General features: G+C 54.2%; 1 protein-coding gene across 1 annotated transcript in view; it reads right to left on the reverse strand.

Moving 5' to 3' along the window:
* The window catches only part of DTNB (dystrobrevin beta), a 258,375-nt gene that overhangs the window by 63,378 nt on the left and 171,498 nt on the right, over positions 1-23,499 (reverse strand). The gene's annotated exons all lie outside the window — the stretch shown is intronic.

The following is a 23,499-nucleotide window of genomic DNA, read 5'->3' on the forward strand; positions in this document are numbered from 1 at the left end:
ATCTCACACAGGACACAGCTCATATACCTCCCACACTGCCTACTGCCGGAGCCCCCTCTACCGGCTTCCACACACCCACCACCCTATAACCTCCCACACCAACTACTGCAGGAGCCCCTCTACCGGCTTCCACACACCCACCACCCTGTCACCTCCCACACCAACTACTGCCGGAGCCCCCTCTACCGGCTTCCACACACCCACCACCCTGTCACCTCCCACACCAACTACTGCCGGAGCCCACTCTACCGGCTTCCACACACCCACCACCCTGTCACCTCCCACACCAACTACTGCCGGAGCCCCCTCTACCGGCTTCCACACACCCACCACCCTGTCACCTCCCACACCGACTACTGCAGGAGCCCCTCTACCGGCTTCCACACACCCACCACCCTGTCACCTCCCACACCAACTAATGCCGGAGCCCCCTCTACCGGCTTCCACACACCCACCACCCTGTCACCTCCCACACCTACTACTGCCGAAGCCCCCTCTACCGGCTTCCACACACCCACAACCCTGTCACCTCCCACACCAACTACTGCCGGAGCCCCCTCTACCGGCTTCCACACACCCTCCACCCTGTCACCTCCCACACCAACTACTGCAGGAGCCCCTCTACCGGCTTCCACACACCCACCACCCTGTCACCTCCCACACCACCTACTGCCGGAGCCCCCTCTACCGGCTTCCACACACCCACCACCCTATTACCTCCCACACCAACTACTGCAGGAGCCCCCTCTACCGGCTTCCACACACCCACCACCCTGTCACCTCCCACACCAACTACTGCCGGAGCCCCCTCTACCGGCTTCCACACACCCACCACCCTATAACCTCCCACACCAACTACTGCAGGAGCCCCTCTACCGGCTTCCACACACCCACCACCCTGTCACCTCCCACACCAACTACTGCAGGAGCCCCTCTACCGGCTTCCACACACCCACCACCCTGTCACCTCCCACACCAACTACTGCCGGAGCCCCCTCTACCGGCTTCCACACACCCACCACCCTGTCACCTCCCACACCAACTACTGCAGGAGCCCCTCTACCGGCTTCCACACACCCACCACCCTGCTACCTCCCACACCAACTACTGCCGAAGCCCCCTCTACCGGCTTCCACACACCCACCACCCTGTTACCTCCCACACCAACTACAGCAGGAGCCCCTCTACCGACTTCCACACACCCACCACCCTGTCACCTCCCACACCAACTACTGCAGGAGCCCCTCTACCGGCTTCCACACACCCACCACCCTGTCACCTCCCACACCAACTACTGCCGGAGCCCCCTCTACCGGCTTCCACACACCCACCACCCTATTACCTCCCACACCAACTACTGCAGGAGCCCCCTCTACCGGCTTCCACACACCCACCACCCTGTCACCTCCCACACCAACTACTGCCGGAGCCCCCTCTACCGGCTTCCACACACCCACCACCCTATAACCTCCCACACCAACTACTGCAGGAGCCCCTCTACCGGCTTCCACACACCCACCACCCTGTCACCTCCCACACCAACTACTGCCGGAGCCCACTCTACCGGCTTCCACACACCCACCACCCTGTCACCTCCCACACCAACTACTGCCGGAGCCCACTCTACCGGCTTCCACACACCCACCACCCTGTCACCTCCCACACCAACTACTGCCGGAGCCCCCTCTACCGGCTTCCACAAACCCACCACCCTGTCATCTCCCACACCGACTACTGCCGGAGCCCCCTCTACCGGCTTCCACACACCCACCACCCTGTCACCTCCCACACCGACTACTGCCGGAGCCCCCTCTACCGGCTTCCACACACCCACCACCCTGTCACCTCCCACACCAACTACTGCCGGAGCCCCCTCTACCAGCTTCCACACACCCACCACCCTGTCACCTCCCACACCAACTACTGCAGGAGCACCCTCTACCGGCTTCCACACACCCACCACCCTGTCACCTCCCACACCAACTACTGCAGGAGCCCACTCTATTGGCTTCCACACACCCACCACCCTATAACCTCCCACACCAACTACTGCAGGAGCCCACTCTATCGGCTTCCACACACCCACCACCCTGTCACCTCCCACACCAACTACTGCAGGAGCCCACTCTAACGGCTTCCACACACCCACCACCCTGTCACCTCCCACACCGACTACTGCAGGAGCCCCCTCTACCGGCTTCCACAGACCCACAACCCTGTCACCTCCCACACCGACTACTGCCGAAGCCCCCTCTACCGGCTTCCACACCCCCACCACCCTGCTATTTCCCACACCGACTACTGCAGGAGCCCCTCTACCGGCTTCCACACACCCACCACCCTGTCACCTCCCACACCAACTACTGCAGGAGCCCCCTCTACCGGCTTCCACACACCCACCACCCTGTTACCTCCCACACCAACTTCTGCAGGAGCCCCTCTACCGGCATCCACACACCCACCACCCTGCTACCTCCCACACCGACTACTACAGGAGCACCCTCTACCGGCTTCCACACACCCACCACCCTGTCACCTCCCACACCAACTACTGCAGGAGCCCCCTCTACCGGCTTCCACACACCCACCACCCTGTCACCTCCCACACCAACTACTGCAGGAGCCCACTCTACCAGCTTCCACACACCCTCCACCCTGTCACCTCCCACACCAACTACTGCAGGAGCCCACTCTACCGGCTTCACACACCCACCACCCTGTCACCTCCCACATCAACTACTGCAGGAGCCCAATCTACCGGCTTCCACACACCCACCACCCTGTCACCTCCCACACCGACTACTGCCGAAGCCCCCTCTACCGGCTTCCACACCCCCACCACCCTGCTATTACCCACACCGACTACTGCAGGAGCCCACTCAACCGGCTTCCACACACCCACCACACTGTCACCTCCCACACCAACTACTGCAGGAGCCCCCTCTACCGGCTTCCACACACCCACCACCCTGTTACCTCCCACACCAACTTCTGCAGGAGCCCCTCTACCGGCATCCACACACCCACCACCCTGCTACCTCCCACACCGACTACTACAGGAGCCCACTCTTACCGGCTTCCACACACCCACCACCCTGTCACCTCCCACACCAACTACTGCAGGAGCCCCCTCCTACCGGCTTCCACACACCCACCACCCTGTTACCTCCAGTAATGCCACAACCATTACCACCCAGATATGTCACCACACTGTTACCTCCCAGTAATGCCACCACCCTGTTACCTCCCAGACATGCCACCATCCTGTTACCTCCCAGACATGCCACCACCCTGTTACCTCCCAGACATGCCACCACCCTGTTACCTCCCAGACATACCACCACCCTGTTACCTCACAGTAATGCCACCACCCTGTTACCTGCCAGACATGCCACCATCCTGTTACCTCCCAGACATGCCACCACCCTGTTACCTCCCAGACATGCCACCACCCTGTTACCTCCCAGACATGCAACCACCCTGTTACCTCCCAGTAATGCCACCACCCTGTTACCTCCCAGACATGCCACCACCCTGTTACCTCCCAGACATACCACCACCCTGTTACCTCCCAGAAATGCCACCACCCTGTTACCTCCCAGACATGCCACCACCCTGTTACCTCCCAGACATGCCACCACCCTGTTACCTCTCAGAAATACCACCACCCGGTTACCTCCCAGACATGCCACTACCCCGTTACCTCCCAGAAATGCCACCACCCTGTTACCTCCCAGACATGCCACCACCCTGTTACCACCCAGATATGCCACAACCCTGTTATCTCCCAGACATGCCACCATCTTGTTACCTCCCAGACATGCCACCACCCTGTTATCTCCCAGACATACCACCACCCTGTTACCTCCCTGAAATGCCAACATCCTGTTACCTCCCAGACACGCCACCATCCTGTTACCACCCAGACATGCCACCATCCTGTTACCTCCCAGAAATGCCACCACCCTGTTACCTCCCAGATATGCCACCACCCCGTTACCTTCCAGAAATGCCACCATCCTGTTACCTCCCAGACATGCCACCACCCTGCTACCTCCCAGACATGCCACCACCCTGTTACCGACCTCCCAGAAATGCCACCACCCTGTTACCTCCCAGACATGCCACCACCCCGTTACCTCCCAGAAATGCCACCACCCTGTTACCTCCCAGACATGCCACTACCCTGTTACCTCTCAGAAATACCACCACCCTGTTACCTCCCAGACATGCCACCACCCCGTTACCTCCCAGACATGCCACCACCCTGTTACCTCCCAGACATGCCACCACCCTGTTACCACCCAGAAATGCCACCACCCTGTTACCTCCCAGAAATGCCACCACCCTGTTACCTCCCAGAAATGTCACTATCCTGTTACCTCCCAGACATACCACCACCCTGTTACCTCCCAGTAATGCCCCCACCCTATTAACTCCCAGACATACCACCACCCTGTTACCTCCCAGAAATGCCACCACCGTTACCTCCCAGAAATACCACCACCCTGTTACCACACAGACATGCCACCATCCTGTTATCTCCCAGACATACCACCACCCTGTTATCTCCCAGACATACCACCACCCTGTTACCTCCCAGACATGCCACCACCCTGTTACCTCCCAGACATGCCACTATCCTGTTACCACCCAGACATGCCACCATCCTGTTACCTCCCAGAACTACCACCACCCTTTTACCGCCCAGTAATGCCACCACCCTGTTACCTCCTAGACATGCCACCACCGTTACCTCCAGGACATGCCACCACCATGTTACCTCCCAGAAATGCCACCACCCTGTTACCTCCCAGAAATACCACCAACCTGTTACCTCCCAGACATGCCACCACCCTGTTACCTCCCAGACATGCCACCACCCTGTTACCTCCCAGACATGCCACCACCATGTTACCTCCCAGACATGCCACCACCCTGTTACCTCCCAGACATGCCACCATCCTGTTACCTCCCAAACATGTCACCATCCTGTTACCTCCCAGAAATGCCACCATCCTGTTACCTCCCAGACATGCCACCACCCTGTTACCTACCTCCCAGAAATACCACCACCCTGTTACCTCCCAGACATGCCACCACCCCGTTACCTCCCAGAAATGCCACCACCCTATTACCTCCTAGACACCACCACCCCGTTACCTCCCAGAAATGCCACCACCCTGTTACCTCCCAGAAATGCCGCCACCCTGTTACCTCCCAGACGTATCACCACCCTGTTACCTCCCAGACATGCCACCACCCCCTTACCTCCCAGACATGCCACCACCCTGTTACATACCTCCCAGAAATACCACCACCCTGTTACCTCCCAGACATGCCACCACCCTGTTACCTCCCAGAAATGCCACCACCCTGTTACCTCCCAGACATGCCACCACCCCGTTACCTCCCAGACATGCCACCACCCCGTTACCTCCCAGAAATGCCACCACCCTGTTACCACCCAGAAATGCCACCACCCTGTTACCTCCCAGTAATGCCACCATCCTGTTACCTCCCAGACTACCACCACCCTGTTACCTCCCAGACATGCCACCACCCTGTTATCTCCCAGACATGCCACCATCCTGTTACCTCCCAGACATACCTCCATCCTCTTACCTCCCAGAAATGCCACCACCCTGTTACCTCCCAGACATGCCACCATCCTGTTACCTCCCAGATATGCCACCACCCCGTTACCTCCCAGAAATGCCACCATCCTGTTACCTCCCAGACATGCCACCACCCTGTTACCTACCTCCCAGAAATACCACCACCCTGTTACCTCCCAGACATGCCACCACCCCGTTACCTCCCAGAAATGCCACCACCCTATAACCTCCTAGACACCACCACCCCGTTACCTCCCAGAAATGCCACCACCCTGTTACCTCCCAGAAATGCCGCCACCCTGTTACCTCCCAGACGTATCACCACCCTGTTACCTCCCAGTAATGCCACCATCCTGTTACCTCCCAGACTACCACCACCCTGTTACCTCCCAGACATGCCACCACCCTGTTATCTCCCAGACATGCCACCATCCTGTTACCTCCCAGACATACCTCCATCCTCTTACCTCCCAGATATGCCACCACCCTGCTACCTCCCAGACATGCCACCACCCTGTTACCGACCTCCCAGAAATACCACCACCCTGTTACCTCCCAGAAATGCCACCACCCCGTTACCTCCCAGAAATGCCACCACCCTGTTACCTCCCAGACATGCCACCACCCTGTTACCTCTCAGAAATACCACCACCCTGTTACCTCCCAGACATGCCACCACCCCGTTACCTCCCAGAAATGCCACCACCCTGTTACCTTCCAGAAATGTCACCACCCTGTTACCTCCCAGTAATGCCCCCACCCTATTATCTCCCAGACATACCACCACCCTGTTACCTCCCAGAAATGCCACCACCCTGTTACCTCCCAGAAATACCACCACCCTGTTACCACACAGACATGCCACCACCCTGTTATCTCCCAGACATACCACCACCCTGTTATCTCCCAGACATGCCACCACCCTGTTACCTCCCAGACAAGCCACCATCCTGTTACCACCCAGACATGCCACCATCCTGTTTCCTCCCAGACATACCACCACCCTGTTACCTCCCAGTAATGCCACCACCCTGTTACCTCCCAGACATGCCACCACCGTTACCTCCAGGACATGCCACCACCATGTTACCTCCAGGAAATGCCACCACCCTGTTACCTCCCAGAAATACCACCACCCTGTTACCCCCCAGACATGCCACCACCCTGTTACCTCCCAGACATGCCACCACCCTGTTACCACCCAGAAATGCCACCACCCTGTTATCTCCCAGACATGCCACCACCCTGTTACCTCCCAGAAATGCCACCACCCTGTTACCTCCCAGAAATGCCACCACACTGTTTCCTCCCAGACATGCCACCCTGTTACCACCCAGAAATGCCACCACCCTGTTATCTCCCAGACATGCCACCACCCTGTTACCTCCCAGAAATGCCACCACCCTGTTACCTCCCAGAAATGCCACCACACTGTTACCTCCCAGACATGCCACCACCCTGTTACCTCCCAGACATGCCACCCCCCTGTTACCACCCAGAAATGCCACAACCCTGTTATCTCCCAGACATGCCACCACCCTGTTACCTCCCAGACATGCCACCATCCTGTTACCTCCCAGAAATGCCACCACCCTGTTACCTCCCAGAAATGCCACCACACTGTTACCTCCCAGAAATGCCACCACACTGTTACCTCCCAGAAATGCCACCACCCTGTTACCTCCCAGACATGCCACCACCCTGTTACCTCCCAGACATGCCACCATCCTGTTACCTCCCAGACATGCCACCATCCTGTTACCTCCCAGAAATGCCACCATCCTGTTACCTCCCAGAAATGCCACCATCCTGTTACCTCCCAGAAATGCCACCACCCTGTTACCTCCCAGACATGCCACCATCCTGTTACCTCCCAGACATGCCACCATCCTGTTACCTCCCAGAAATGCCACCATCCTGTTACCTCCCAGAAATGCCACCATCCTGTTACCTCCCAGAAATGCCACCACCCTGTTACCTCCCAGACATGCCACCATCCTGTTACCTCCCAGATATGCCACCACCCCATTACCTCCCAGAAATGCCACCATCCTGTTACCTCCCAGACGTATCACCACCCTGTTACCTCCCAGACATGCCACCACCCCCTTACCTCCCAGACATGCCACCACCCTGTTACATACCTCCCAGACGTATCACCACCCTGTTACCTCCCAGACATGCCACCACCCCCTTACCTCCCAGACATGCCACCACCCTGTTACATACCTCCCAGAAATACCACCACCCTGTTACCTCCCAGACATGCCACCACCCCGTTACCTCCCAGAAATGCCACCACCCTGTTACCACCCAGAAATGCCACCACCCTGTTACCTCCCAGTAATGCCACCATCCTGTTACCTCCCAGACTACCACCACCCTGTTACCTCCCAGACATGCCACCACCCTGTTATCTCCCAGACATGCCACCATCCTGTTACCTCCCAGACATACCTCCATCCTCTTTCCTCCCAGAAATGCCACCACCCTGTTACCTCCCAGACATGCCACCATCCTGTTACCTCCCAGATATGCCACCACCCCGTTACCTCCCAGAAATGCCACCATCCTGTTACCTCCCAGACATGCCACCACCCTGTTACCTACCTCCCAGAAATACCACCACCCTGTTACCTCCCAGACATGCCACCACCCCGTTACCTCCCAGAAATGCCACCACCCTATTACCTCCTAGACACCACCACCCCGTTACCTCCCAGAAATGCCACCACCCTGTTACCTCCCAGAAATGCCGCCACCCTGTTACCTCCCAGACGTATCACCACCCTGTTACCTCCCAGTAATGCCACCATCCTGTTACCTCCCAGACTACAACCACCCTGTTACCTCCCAGACATGCCACCACCCTGTTATCTCCCAGACATGCCACCATCCTGTTACCTCCCAGACATACCTCCATCCTCTTACCTCCCAGATATGCCACCACCCTGTTACCGACCTCCCAGAAATACCACCACCCTGTTACCTCCCAGAAATGCCACCACCCCGTTACCTCCCAGAAATGCCACCACCATGTTACCTCCCAGACATGCCACCACCCTGTTACCTCTCAGAAATACCACCACCCTGTTACCTCCCAGACATGCCACCACCCCGTTACCTCCCAGAAATGCCACCACCCTGTTACCTTCCAGAAATGTCACCACCCTGTTACCACCCAGAAATGCCACCACCCTGTTACCTCCCAGAAATGTCACCACACTGTTACCTCCCAGAAATGCCACCATCCTGTTACCTCCCAGACATACCACCACCCTGTTACCTCCCAGTAATGCCCCCACCCTATTATCTCCCAGACATACCACCACCCTGTTACCTCCCAGAAATGCCACCACCCTGTTACCTCCCAGAAATACCACCACCCTGTTACCACACAGACATGCCACCACCCTGTTATCTCCCAGACATACCACCACCCTGTTATCTCCCAGACATGCCACCACCCTGTTACCTCCCAGACAAGCAACCATCCTGTTACCACCCAGACATGCCACCATCCTGTTTCCTCCCAGACATACCACCACCCTGTTACCTCCCAGTAATGCCACCACCCTGTTACCTCCCAGACATGCCACCACCGTTACCTCCAGGACATGCCACCACCATGTTACCTCCAGGAAATGCCACCACCCTGTTACCTCCCAGAAATACCACCACCCTGTTACCCCCCAGACATGCCACCACCCTGTTACCTCCCAGACATGCCACCACCCTGTTACCACCCAGAAATGCCACCACCCTATCTCCCAGACATGCCACCACCCTGTTACCTCCCAGAAATGCCACCACCCTGTTACCTCCCAGAAATGCCACCACACTGTTTCCTCCCAGACATGCCACCCTGTTACCACCCAGAAATGCCACCACCCTGTTATCTCCCAGACATGCCACCACCCTGTTACCTCCCAGAAATCCCACCACCCTGTTACCTCCCAGAAATGCCACCACACTGTTACCTCCCAGACATGCCACCACCCTGTTACCTCCCAGACATGCCACCACCCTGTTACCACCCAGAAATGCCACAACCCTGTTATCTCCCAGACATGCCACCACCCTGTTACCTCCCAGACATGCCACCATCCTGTTATCTCCCAGAAATGCCACCACCCTGTTACCTCCCAGAAATGCCACCACACTGTTACCTCCCAGAAATGCCACCACACTGTTACCTCCCAGAAATGCCACCACCCTGTTACCTCCCAGACATGCCACCACCCTGTTACCTCCCAGACATGCCACCATCCTGTTACCTCCCAGACATGCCACCATCCTGTTACCTCCCAGAAATGCCACCATCCTGTTACCTCCCAGAAATGCCACCATCCTGTTACCTCCCAGAAATGCCACCACCCTGTTACCTCCCAGACATGCCACCATCCTGTTACCTCCCAGACATGCCACCATCATGTTACCTCCCAGAAATGCCACCATCCTGTTACCTCCCAGAAATGCCACCATCCTGTTACCTCCCAGAAATGCCACCACCCTGTTACCTCCCAGACATGCCACCATCCTGTTACCTCCCAGATATGCCACCACCCCATTACCTCCCAGAAATGCCACCATCCTGTTACCTACCTCCCAGAAATACCACCACCATGTTACCTCCCAGACATGCCACCACCCTGTTACCTCCCAGAAATGCCACCACCCTATTACCTCCCAGACACCACCACCCCGTTACCTCCCAGAAATGCCACCACCCTGTTACCTCCCAGAAATGCCGCCACCCTGTTACCTCCCAGACGTATCACCACCCTGTTACCTCCCAGACATACTACCACCCTGTTACATCCCAGAAATGCCACCACCCTGTTACCTCCCAGAAATGCCACCATCCTGTTACTTACCTCCCAGAAATACCACCACCCTGTTACCTCCCAGACATGCCACCACCCCGTTACCTCCCAGAAATGCCACCACCGTTACCTCCCAGACATACCACCACCCTGTTACCACACAGAAATGCCACCACACTGTTACCTCCCAGTAATCCCACCATCCTGTTACCTCCCAGACATACCACCACCCTGTTACCTCCCAGACATGCCACCACACTGTTATCTCCCAGACATGCCACCATCCTGTTACCTCCCAGACATACCACCACCCTGTTACCTCCCAGACATGCCACCACCCCGTTACCTCACAGACATGCCACCATCCTGTTACCTCCCAGACATACCACCACCCTGTTACCTCCCAGACATACCACCACCCTGTTATCTCCTAGACATGTCACCACCCTGTTACCTCCCAGACATGCCACCACCCTTTTACCTCCCAGAAATGCCACCACCATGTTACCTCCTAGACATGTCACCACCCTGTTACCTCCCAGACATGCCACCACCCTGTTACCTCCCAGAAATGCCACCACCCTGTTACCTTCCAGACATGCCACCATCCTGTTACCTTCCAGAAATGCCACCACCGTGTTACCTCCCAGACATGCCACCACCCTGTTACCTCCCAGAAATGCCACCACCCTGTTACCTCCTAGACATGTCACCACCCTGTTACCTCCCAGACATGCCACCACCCTGTTACCTCCCAGAAATGCCACCACCCTGTTACCTTCCAGACATGCCACCATCCTGTTACCTTCCAGAAATGCCACCACCGTGTTACCTCCCAGACATGCCACCACCCTGTTACCTCCCAGAAATGCCACTATCCTGTTACCTTCCAGAAATGCCACCACCCTGTTACCTCCCAGACATGCCACCACCCTGTTACCTCCCAGACATGCCACCATCCTGTTACCTCCCAGACATGCCACCACCCTGTTACCTCCTAGACATGTCACCACCCTGTTACCTCCCAGACATGCCACCACCCTGTTACCTCCCAGAAATGCCACCACCCTGTTACCTTCCAGACATGCCACCACCCTGTTACCTCCCAGACATGCCACCATCCTGTTACCTCCCAGACATACCACCACCCTGTTACCTCCTAGACATGTCACCACCCTGTTACCTCCCAGACATGCCACCACCCTTTTACCTCCCAGAAATGCCACCACCCTGTTACCTCCTAGACATGTCACCACCCTGTTACCTCCCAGACATGCCACCACCCTGTTACCTCCCAGAAATGCCACCACCCTGTTACCTTCCAGACATGCCACCATCCTGTTACCTTCCAGAAATGCCACCACCGTGTTACCTCCCAGACATGCCACCACCCTGTTACCTCCCAGAAATGCCACCACCCTGTTACCTCCTAGACATGTCACCACCCTGTTACCTCCCAGACATGCGACCACCCTGTTACCTCCCAGAAATGCCACCACCCTGTTACCTTCCAGACATGCCACCATCCTATTACCTTCCAGAAATGCCACCACCGTGTTACCTCCCAGACATGCCACCACCCTGTTACCTCCCAGAAATGCCACTATCCTGTTACCTTCCAGAAATGCCACCACCCTGTTACCTCCCAGACATGCCACCACCCTGTTACCTCCCAGACATGCCACCATTCTGTTACCTCCCAGACATGCCACCACCCTGTTACCTCCTAGACATGCCACCACCCTGTTACCTCCCAGAAATGTCACGTCCCCAGCTGCTGGCCCTGTGTATGAGGGTGATAGGGGTATAGAGGACACAGTACAAGGGCAGATTGTTATAGTCAGGATACTATTCCTGGGACACGTCCCCAGCTGCTGGCCCTGTGTATGAGGGTGATAGGTGTATAGAGGACACAGTATAAGGGCAGATTGCTATAGTCAGGATACTATTCCTGGGACACGTCCCCAGCTGCTGGCCCTGTGTATGAGGGTGATAGGTGTATAGAGGACACAGTATAAGGGCAGATTGCTATAGTCAGGATACTATTGCTGGGACACGTCCCCAGCTGCTGGCCCTGTGTATGAGGGTGATAGGTGTATAGAGGACACAGTATAAGGGCAGATTGCTATAGTCAGGATACTATTCCTGGGACACGTCCCCAGCTGCTGGCCCTGTGTATGAGGGTGATAGGTGTATAGAGGACACAGTATAAGGGCAGATTGTTATAGTCAGGATACTATTGCTGCGACACGTCCCCAGCTGCTGGCCCTGTGTATGAGGGTGATAGGTGTATAGAGGACACAGTATAAGGGCAGATTGCTATAGTCAGGATACTATTCCTGGTACACGTCCCCAGCTGCTGGCCCTGTGTATGAGGGTGATAGGGGTATAGAGGACACAGTACAAGGGCAGATTGTTATAGTCAGGATACTATTCCTGGGACACGTCCCCAGCTGCTGGCCCTGTGTATGAGGGTGATAGAGGACACAGTATAAGGGCAGATTGTTATAGTCAGGATACTATTGCTGCGACACGTCCCCAGCTGCTGGCCCTGTGTATGAGGGTGATAGGTGTATAGAGGACACAGTATAAGGGCAGATTGCTATAGTCAGGATACTATTCCTGGGACACGTCCCCAGCTGCTGGCCCTGTGTATGAGGGTGATAGGGGTATAGAGGACACAGTACAAGGGCAGATTGTTATAGTCAGGATACTATTCCTGGGACACGTCCCCAGCTGCTGGCCCTGTGTATGAGGGTGATAGAGGACACAGTATAAGGGCAGATTGTTATAGTCAGGATACTATTGCTGCGACACGTCCCCAGCTGCTGGCCCTGTGTATGAGGGTGATAGGGGTATAGAGGACACAGTATAAGGGCAGATTGCTATAGTCAGGATACTATTGCTGGGACACGTCCCCAGCTGCTGGCCCTGTGTATGAGGGTGATAGAGGACACAGTATAAGGGCAGATTGTTATAGTCAGGATACTATTCCTGGGACACGTCCCCAGCTGCTGGCTCTGTGTATGAGGGTGATAGGTGTATAGAGGACACAGTACAAGGGCAGATTGCTATAGTCAGGATACTGTGTATGAGGGTGATAGGGGTATAGAGGACACAGTATAAGGGCAGATTGTTATAGTCAGGATACTATTGCTGGGACACGTCCCCAGCTGCTGGCCCTGTGTATGAGGGTGATAGGGGTATAGAGGACACAGTACAAGGGCAGATTGCTATAGTCAGGATACTATTGCTGTGTCACGTCCCCAGCTGCTGGCCCTGTGTATGAGGGTGATAGGTGTGTAGAGGACACAGTACAAGGGCAGATTGCTATAGTCAGGATACTATTCCTGGGACACGTCCATAGCTGCTGGCCCTGTGTATGAGGGTGATAGAGGACACAGTACAAGGGCAGATTGCTATAGTCAGGATACTATTCCTGGGACACGTCCCCAGCTGCTGGCCCTGTGTATGAGGGTGATGGAGGTACAATGTAATGGCCGTTCTATCATCTGGTGAGTAGAAGCAATGTATAACGTGCCGCGTCCACAGCATCCAGCAATGGAATCATGTGTTATGTGGCTGAGTGTGAGTATACTGTCAGTGCACCTGGGTAACTCTCTGCACGTCACTGATAACCTATATCACTGCACAGATGAGCGTCTCTCCAGATTCCTGCCGAGTACATAGTACTATGCCTACAAACCATGAACATAATAATAGGATTTTAATTACCTACCAGTAAATCCTTTTCTCGTAGTCCGTAGAGCATGCTGGGGTCCATATTAGTACCATGGGGTATAGTTTAACAGTGTCAGCTGGCTCCTCCCTCTATGCCCCTCCTACCAGACTCAGTCTAGAAACTGTGCCCGAGGAGACAACATACTTCGAGACGAGAGAAGGATTATAAACAGATCGTGGTGAGATTCATACCAGCTCACACAACAAGGCAAATCCGGCCAACAGGCCGGAGAACTCAGCAACAGCTGAAACAGTAAAGAACACAGAACTTCCCTAGGAACCAGGCAGTACTGAACCAAATAACCACTGCAGGATAACAAAGCTATGGGCGAGCGCGCAGCATCCTCTACGGACTACGTAAAAAGGATTTACCGGTAGGTAATTAAAATCCTATTTTCTCTTACGTCCTAGAGGATGCTGGGGTTCATATTAGTACCATGGGGAAGTACCAAAGCTCCTAGAATGGGAGGGAGAGCGCGGAGGCTCCTGCAGAACTGCTTGACCAAACTTGAGGTCATCAGAGGCCAAAGTATCGAACTTGTAAAACTTAGCAAACGTGTTCGACTCAGACCAAGTAGCTGCTCGGCAAAAGCTGTATAGCCGAGACACCCCAGGCAGCCGCCCAGGAAGAGCCCACCTTACGAGTAGAGTGGGCCTTAACAGATCTTGGACACGGCAATCTTGCCGTAGAATACGCATGCTGGATGGTGACCCTGATGCAGCGTGAAATCGACTGCTTAGAAGCAGGGCACCCAATTTTCTTGGGATCATAGAAGACAAACAGAGAGTCAGATTTTCTACGACGAGCCGTCCTCTTCATATAAATCTTCAAAGCCCTCACAACATCCAAGGCCTTTGAAGCAATTGAGGAGTCAGTAGCCACTGGCACCACAATAGGTTGGTTGATATGAAAAGCTGACACAACCTTAGGAAGGAACTGTGGACGAGTCCTGAGTTCCGCCCTATCTTCATGGAAGACCAGATAGGGACGTCGAGTAGAAGCTAAGGCCAACAAAGTGACCGCCTTCCACGTCAGAAATTTTATTTCAGCCTCCTGCAGAGGCTCAAACCAATCCGATTGCAGGAACTGCAACACCACATCAAGATCCCAGGGTGCCGTTGGCGCCACAAAGGGAGGCTGGATGTGCAGAACCCCTTTCAAAAAGGTCTGAACCTCAGAAAGGACAGCCAATTGTTTTTGGAAGAAAATGGATAAAGCTGAGATCTGGACCTTGATGGAGCCCAATCTAAGGCCCATATCCACACCTGCTTGCAGGAAAAGGTGAAAACGTCCAAGTTGAAACTCCACCGCAGGAAATTTCTTGGATTCACACCAAGACACTTTTTTTTCCAAAATTCGATAGTAATATTTAGACGTTACCCCCTTCCTAGCCTGTATCAGGGTAGGAATAACCTCGCTCGGTATACCCTTCCGAGCTAAGATCTGGCGCTCAACTGCCATGCTGTCAAACGTAGCCGTGGTAGGTCTTGATAAGCGAACGGCCCCTGCAGTAGAAAATCCTCTCGAAGAGGTAGAGGCCTTGGATCTACCAACAGTAGATCCAGCAGATCCGCATACCAAGCCCTCCTTGGCCAGTCCGGAGCAATGAGGATTGCCACAACCTTTGTTCTTTTTATAAGTTGTAGAACTTTTGGAATTAGAGGAAGTGGTGGGAACACATACACTGACGTGAGCACCCACGGTGTTACTAGTGCGTCCACCGCCACTGCCTGTGGGTCTCTCGACCTGAAACAGACCTCCGCAGCTTCTTGTTGAGGCGGGAGGCCATCATGCCTATGTGAGGAACCCCCCACCAACCGGTTACCTCCTCGAACACCTCCGGGTGGAAGCCCCACTCTCCTGGATGGAGATTGTGTCTGCTGAGGAAGTCCGCTTCCCAGTTGTCTACTCCCGGAATGAAGATTGCTGACATCGCTACAGCGTGCCTTACTGCCCAGAGGAGGATTCTTGTCACCTCTGACATTGCAGCCCTGATCTTCGTTCTGCCTTGTCAGTTTATGTAGACCACTGTGGTCACGTTGTCCGACTGTACCTGAACAGCTTGACCCTGTAGAAGGTGTGCTGCTTGAAGAAGGCCGTTGTATACGGCTCTTAGCTCCAGGATGTTTATCGGGAGAAGGGATTCTTGACTTGACCACCTTCCTTGGAAGGTTTCCCCTTGAGCGACTGCTCCCCAACCTCTTAGACTTGCATCCGTGGTTAGAAGGATCCAGTCCTGAACTCCGAACCTTCGGCCCTCCAGAAGGTGTGGTAGTTGAAGCCACCAGAGGAGCGAAATCCTGGCTTTTGGTGACAGACGTATCCTCTGGTGCATATGTAGGTGAGATCCCGACCACTGGTCCAAGAGATCCAGCTAAAAGGATCGAGCATGAAATCTTCCGTACTGCAGAGCCTCGTAGGAGGCAACCATCTTCCCCAGAAGGCGAATGCACTGATGAACCGATACCTGGGCCGGCTTCAAGACATCCCGGACCATTGTTTGAATAAACAACGCTTTCTCCACCGGTAGAAACACCCTCTGCACCTCCGTGTCGAGGATCATCCCCAGGAAAGACAGCCTCCTTGTCGGCTCCAGATGTGACTTTGGAAGGTTCAGAATCCAACCGTGCTCCTTGAGCAGATGTGTCGTGAGAGCAATGGATCTGAACAACTTCTCTCTGGACGATGCCTTGATCAGCAGATCGTCCAGATACGGAATTATGTTCACCCCCTGCTTGCGGAGGAGAACCATCATCTCTGCCATCACCTTGGTGAAGACCCTCGGTGCCGTGGAGAGACCGAACGGCAGTGCCTCAAACTGATAGTGATCGTCTAACAGTGCAAACCTGAAATAGGCCTGGTGCAGCGACCAAACGGGAATGTGGAGGTACGCATCCTTGATGTCCAGGGACACCAGGAACTCCCCCTCCATCAGTCCTGAGATAACTGCTCTCAGAGACTACATCTTGAATTTGAAGTCCCTGAGATAAGGGTTCAAAGATTTCAAGTTCAGAATTAGCCTGACCGAACCATCCGGCTTTGGTACCACAAAAAGGTTCAAATAGTAACCTTTGCTCAACTGATGAGGTGGAACTGGAACAATGACCTCTGACAATATCAATTTTCGGATAGCGTCCAGTAAAATAGCTCTGTATGCCAGCAAAGCTGGCAAGCCTGATTTGAAGAATAGGTGAGGCGGGAGAGTTTGAAACTCCAGCCTGTACCCCCTGGACACAATATCCTGTACCCAGGGGTCCAGGCCCGACGACACCCAGACTTGGCTGAAATGCCGGAGTCTTGCTCCCACCTGACCTACCTCCAGGCTGTGCGGTCCACCGTCATGCTGGGGACTTTGAGGTACCAGAAGCCGGCTTCTGGTCCTGGGAACCTGCGGGAGCAGGCTTTTTGGATTTGGCACGACCACCTCTAAAGAAGATGTGAGAAGGCTTGTTCCTTCTAGGCCTCGTGGGCCGAAAGGACTGTGACGGGTTGGGAGTAAAAGGCTCCTTCCCAGCCGGTGCAGCTGAGGGGAGAAAAGGAGACTTACCAGTGGTAGCCGTGGCAATCCACGCATCCAGTGCCTCCCCAAACAGAGCCTGACCTGTATAGGGTAGGCTCTCCACATTTTCTGGATTCGATGTCCGCAGACCATTGGCGGAGCCACAGACCCCTACGAGCCGAGACGGACATGGAGGAGATCCCCGCAGCCATGGAACCCAGGTCCTTCATGGACTCTACCAGGAACCTTGCACAATCCTGTATGTTACGTAAAAACAAATCAACGTCACCTTTATCCATCGTAGTCAAGTCCTCCTGTAGAGTGATTGACCACTTGGCTATAGCTTTAGAAATCCATGCACAGGCAATAGTAGGCCACAGTATAGCCCCTGAAGCCGTGTATATGGATTTGAGTGTAGCATTCACTTTGCGATCAGCCAGGTCCTTCAACGCGGTAGATCCCGGGACTGGCAATACCACCTGTTTTGACAGCCTGGAGACAGCGGCGTCAACTATAGGACTCTCATTTCTTTCTATCGTCATCCGGGAAGGGAAAAGCAACCAGGACCCTTTTAGGGATCAGGAATCTTTTCTCCGGGGTTTCCCAGGCCTTTTCAAAAATGGCATTTAATTCCTTAGAAGCAGGGAAGGTGAAAGGGGCTTTCTTACTGTCCATGAAAAAGGCCTCCTCAACCTGCTCAGGAGCTGTGTCAGAAATATGTAACACATCCCGCATGGCCCCAATCATCAACTGCACCCCCTTAGCAAGTGATGCCGTCCGCTGTGTCAGAACCGGTATCCGTGTCATCCTGCATAATTTGGGCAAGAGCATGTTGTGAGAATGTACCGCAGGGGGCCCCGAGGGAGCAGTATCAGACCATACTGCCATAGAGGACTGCAACACCTGAGTTGCATGTTCAGTCCTTGCAACTGTGACCGGACGGTCCCGTACGAAAGCCCTCACCGCTTTCGCGTCCCGTCCCCAGTACACAGAATGGATGTTTAGGTCACACGGGACCTGGCCACATAGGCCACTGCGCCGTAGGTGGGTTTATGCTGCCACCAGCAAACTCCTAACCTGCCGTGGCGTTTGGAACCACGGTTCTGCTCTGTATGTGCCGACACGCTGCCTTACCACACCTGTGTGGTGTTGACGAATCCCCACTAGTCGCTTGACTAGGCCTCTACCGGTAGCTGGCGGAAGGCGGAACTTGGAGACGCTGGTTACACCCTGGATATCCGAAGAACGGGGCTATGTTTGGCATAGCCCTGTAGGTCACAAGATGAAGCGGTCTTTTTGAGGCAGATGATGTTTTAATTCCAACAAATAGTTCTGAAAAGAACTCAGCAATACAGCAGATGTTACATCAGAATGAAACTGGTATAATACACTTGAAGCTCACAGGCTACCTCTTTATATACAATAAAACCACACAGTACCACAGGGGGTCATGTCCCCCCTGAGTCTTTTCCATCCAATCAGGATATCTGACAAAATACAACTAAATAAATTACATTTCAAAAGGATATAAGTGCATGAAACAATTTCCTCCTTCCTGTCACACAGACAACGTTTGGTATCAGTTTAACATTCACTATTGATAAATTTATCACATAGCTTCACATACGGTTTGTATTTGATTACCCAAACAAGCGTTTCTCATCCTTTTCCTGCCACACACAGACAAAGTTCTTGTAATGTAAACATAATCTGCACCCTACATAATGCAGCCTAGGAAATGTTACATCAAACGGTTGTTCACTGAAACCCACTAGTTTGCATTCATAAAACACAATCTGATTAACATGTTCCTGTCCCATTCACATCTCCATGCAAACCCAGTGTTTGGGATCACAACAGGAAAGACTGGAAACACATCCAGTCTACTTTCCACACCTAGGGGGTCATTCCGAGTTGTTCGCTCGTTATTTTTTTCTCGCAACGGAGCGATTAGTCGCTAATGCGCATGCGCAATGTCCGCAGTGCGACTGCGCCAAGTAAATTTGCTATGCAGTTAGGTATTTTACTCACGGCATTACGAGGTTTTTTCTTCGTTCTGGTGATCGTAATGTGATTGACAGGAAGTGGGTGTTTCTGGGCGGAAACTGGACGTTTTATGGGAGTGTGCAAAAAAACGCTACAGTTTCTGGGAAAAACGCGGGAGTGGCTGGAGAAACGGAGGAGTGTCTGGGCGAACGCTGGGTGTGTTTGTGACATCAAACCAGAAACGACAAGCTCTGAACTGATCGCACTGGAAGAGTAAGTCTCGAGCTACTCAGAAACTGCACAGAGAAGTCTTTTCGCAATATTGCGAATCTTTCGTTCGCAATTTTGATAAGCTAAGATTCACTCCCAGTAGGCGGCGGCTTAGCGTGTGCACTGCTGCTAAAAGCAGCTTGCGAGCGAACAACTCGGAATGAGGGCCCTAGCCTTTACCTGCTGTGCACTGTCCAACATCAAAAGGTTTTGTCATTCCCCCCATCTGCTGGGAGAGGGTGATTAGCATGCCACTTCCTATTCCCAGAAGATAGGAGACCCTTATTCAGACAGATATAGTAAGTGCATTTTTCCCTTTAAAATACAGGTGAGCACATCTTAACTATAAATACATTTTAACCTGCAATCCTACAACTGTGCACAGAGCACTACATATGACATGTTAAAACACAACGTTAAACATATTTTTAAACAGTCTGCGCCCAGCGCCGTAAGTACGTTTAACAGTGACGCCAAGCGCCTATTGTCCGCAAAATGGTGCCGGGCACTTAGGGGTCAACCCCTTCAGTGCCACGGCCGCCATTGTCCATGTGGCCACCAGGGCCTGTCCGGCCACAGCAACCCTTTCAGAAATCTGAGAAATAGCCCCCTAAGAGAGGCTAACCACTCCGGTTCTCTAGCTGGGATCTGCGCTACAACAGTGCAATCCTGATTACATGGGATGGGATCTTCCTGAGAAGATGTATCCTCTGCAGTATATGAGACAGAGTCTCTAGACATGGTTGCTTGCACACCCCACACACACACACACACACACACAGGGTACAGGGCAGATAGAGTCGTCGTCCCCCCCTCCCCCCCAAGAATGGCAGAGAGACACAGAGATTGGAGCCAACCCACACACAGCGCTATTACAGGTATAGGGAGACTCCACACCAGCGCTGACTGAGTCCCTTAATAGGTGACACAGTCTTTACACAGCCTCCCCTCCATTCTACAACCCCCTGGTACCGTACAGATAGCTGGAGGTGCTCTGGAGGGACTGCTCTTCACAGGCAGCGTGTCTGCAGGCAGGAAAATGGCGCTGAACCACTGCTGGGTCGGCTCTGAGGAGAAGCTCCACCCCCTTAATGGCGCCGTCTTCCCGCTCTTCCAAGATTATACTGGCCTGAGGATTTTTTGCTGGCTGAGATCCACAGACCCGACAGGCTTTCTGGGTTAAGGCGCGGGCTCAGGGCTCCCATCACAGTGCCGCACCTACCGCTGAGCCTCCCCCGGAGCGCAGTTAGTACTGCGCTCCTACCCTGTAGCCGCCATCTTCACACCGGCTCCCCGCTTGCTAGGGGGTCGGTGACTCACTCGCCACAAACTTCAGCTCTGTAAGGGGTCGGCAGCATGCTGACGGGGTGAGCGTTCCCCTGCGGTGGGGAGCGATCTATCCCCTCCGGAGCTCGGTGTCCAGTCAGCGGCTCAGACTCCGCAGGGCGGACACTGCTCCCCTCCCTCAGTCCCTCGCTGCAGGGAGGCTGTTGCCAGCAGCCTCCTTGTAAAATAAAAACTCTCAAATAAACTTTTACTAAGAAAGCTCTGTAGAGCTCCCCTAGCTGTGACCGGCTCCTCTGGGCACATTTTCTAAACTGAGTCTGGTAGGAGGGGCATAGAGGGAGGAGCCAGCCCACACTCTCAAACTCTTAAAATGCCAATGGCTCCTGGTGGACCCATCTATACCCCATGGTACTAATATGTACCCCAGCATCCTCTAGGACGTAAGAGAAATATAAGTGATGAGGAAGACAGTGGGGGATGGTAACATGGCGGATGATGTACATTACTGGTGTTAGAGGCAGGCTGTACGGTTGTGCACACTGCAGGTTATAGATACCTCTGAATAGTACAATTGCTGCTCTCACTCTAGATATACCCAATACTGTGACATGAGCTATAAATGTCAGCAACGGACAGCACAGTGAGTCTCCGACTACAGCTTCAGTTATCGGATGAGGAGTGAGGCTGTACCTCTGAGGAGGTCAGGAGGTGACTAGAGCAGTAAGTCTCAGTATACAGCCTCTAGTATGGGGTGAGGAACGAGGCTGTGCCTCTGAGGAGGTCAGGAGGTGACTAGAGCAGTGAGTCTCAGTATACAGCCTCTAGTATGGGGGGAGGAGTGAGGCTGTGCCTCTGAGGAGGTCAGGAAGTGACTAGAGCAATGAGTCTCACAATACAGCCTCTAGTATGGGAGCAGGAGCGAGGATGTGCCTCTGAGGAGGTCAGGAAGAGACTAGAGCAGTGAGGCTCACAATACAGCCTCTAGTATGGGGGGAGGAGCGAGGCTGTGCCTCTGAGGAGGTCAGGAAGTGACTAGAGCAATGAGTCTCACAATACAGCCTCTAGTATGGAGGGAGGAGTGAGGCTGTGCCTCTGAGGAGGTCAGGAGGTGACTAGAGCAGTGAGGCTCACAATACAGCCTATAGTATGGGAGGAGGAGCGAGGCTGTGCCTCTGAGGAGGTCAGGAAGAGACTAGAGCAGTGATGCTCACAATACAGCCTCTAGTATGGGGGGAGGAGCGAGGCTGTGCCTCTGAGGAGGTCAGGAAGAGACTAGAGCAGTGAGGCTCACAATACAGCCTCTAGTATGGGGGGAGGAGCGAGGCTGTGCCTCTGAGGAGGTCAGGAAGTGACTAGAGCAATGAGTCTCACAATACAGCCTCTAGTATGGGGGGAGGAGTGAGGCTGTGCCTCTGAGGAGGTCAGGAGGTGACTAGAGCAGTGAGTCTCCGATTACAGCTTCAGTTATGGGGGGATGAGCGAGGCTGTGCCTCTGAGGAGGTCAGGAGGTGACTAGAGCAGTGAGTCTCAGTATACAGCCTCTAGTATGGGGTGAGGAACGAGGCTGTGCCTCTGAGGAGGTCAGGAGGTGACTAGAGCAGTGAGTCTCAGTATACAGCCTCTAGTATGGGGGGAGGAGTGAGGCTGTGCCTCTGAGGAGGTCAGGAAGTGACTAGAGCAATGAGTCTCACAATACAGCCTCTAGTATGGGAGCAGGAGCGAGGATGTGCCTCTGAGGAGGTCAGGAAGAGACTAGAGCAGTGAGGCTCACAATACAGCCTCTAGTATGGGGGGAGGAGCGAGGCTGTGCCTCTGAGGAGGTCAGGAAGTGACTAGAGCAATGAGTCTCACAATACAGCCTCTAGTATGGAGGGAGGAGTGAGGCTGTGCCTCTGAGGAGGTCAGGAGGTGACTAGAGCAGTGAGGCTCACAATACAGCCTATAGTATGGGAGGAGGAGCGAGGCTGTGCCTCTGAGGAGGTCAGGAAGAGACTAGAGCAGTGATGCTCACAATACAGCCTCTAGTATGGGGGGAGGAGCGAGGCTGTGCCTCTGAGGAGGTCAGGAAGAGACTAGAGCAGTGAGGCTCACAATACAGCCTCTAGTATGGGGGGAGGAGCGAGGCTGTGCCTCTGAGGAGGTCAGGAAGTGACTAGAGCAATGAGTCTCACAATACAGCCTCTAGTATGGGGGGAGGAGTGAGGCTGTGCCTCTGAGGAGGTCTGGAGGTGACTAGAGCAGTGAGTCTCCGATTACAGCTTCAGTTATGGG

Source organism: Pseudophryne corroboree, chromosome 4 (genome assembly GCF_028390025.1).
Source record: "Pseudophryne corroboree isolate aPseCor3 chromosome 4, aPseCor3.hap2, whole genome shotgun sequence".
NCBI classification, from domain to species: Eukaryota; Metazoa; Chordata; class Amphibia; order Anura; family Myobatrachidae; genus Pseudophryne; species Pseudophryne corroboree.